Consider the following 879-nt stretch of genomic DNA (forward strand, 5'->3'; position numbering starts at 1 on the left):
ATTGAGCTCTTTGACATCAACTCAATTTGCCATGTTTGGAGGAGGAATGCTGCCTATGAACCCAAGAACCCCATCCACATCGTCAAACATGGAGGTGGAAACAGTATGCTTTGGGGGTATTTTTCTGCTAAGGGGACAGGACAACTTCACCGCATCAAAGGGATGATGGACGGGGCCATGTACCGTCAAATCTTGGATGAGAACCTCCTTCCCTCAGCCAGGCATTGAAAATTGGTTGTGGATGGGTATTCCAGCATGACAATGATCCACGGGCAAGGCAACAGAGTGGCTCAAGAAGCACATTAAGGTCCTGGACCTTATTCCCATAGAAAATCTGTGGAGGGAGTTGAAGGTTCAAGCTGCCAAACATTAGCCTCGAAATCTTAATGACTTGGAGAGGATCTGCAAAGAGGAGTGGGACAAAATCCATCCTGAGATGTGTGCAAACCTGGTGGCCAACTACAGGAAACGTCTGACCTCTGTGATTGCCAAGAAGGGTTTTGCCACCAAGTCATTTTTGCAAAGGGGTCAAATACTTATTTCACTCATTAAAATGCAAATCAATTTATAACTTTTTTGAAATGTGTTTTTCTGGATTTGTTGTTATTCTGTCTCTCACTATTAAAATAAACCTACTAATACAATTATAGACCGATCATTTCTTTGTCAGTGGGGAAATGTACAAAATCAGCAGGGGATCAAATAATTTTTCCCTCACTGTAGAAAAGGACTAGCTGCAGAAAGCATAGACTGTTTTTTTTTTTATGGTGCTGCCAAGGTCAGATAAAAAGGTCGCTTCGGGAACTTTGCCATCATGCCTTGAGAGTAAACTGTTAAGAGGCACTGCAATTCGGCCTTTCATTGTCATCACTCCTCAGC

The 879-nt window shown here is 42.9% G+C and overlaps 1 non-coding gene across 1 annotated transcript; it reads right to left on the minus strand.

Annotated features, from left to right (window-relative positions):
- Positions 1-772: 772 nt before the first annotated feature.
- Positions 773-879, minus strand: LOC114922611. Its single transcript, XR_003810450.1, has one exon. It is a non-coding gene; the product is annotated as a small nucleolar RNA SNORD89 (small nucleolar RNA).

This window comes from Protobothrops mucrosquamatus, unplaced genomic scaffold, assembly GCF_001527695.2.
Source record: "Protobothrops mucrosquamatus isolate PMUCROS unplaced genomic scaffold, P.Mucros_1.0 scaffold490, whole genome shotgun sequence".
NCBI classification, from domain to species: domain Eukaryota; kingdom Metazoa; phylum Chordata; class Lepidosauria; order Squamata; family Viperidae; genus Protobothrops; species Protobothrops mucrosquamatus.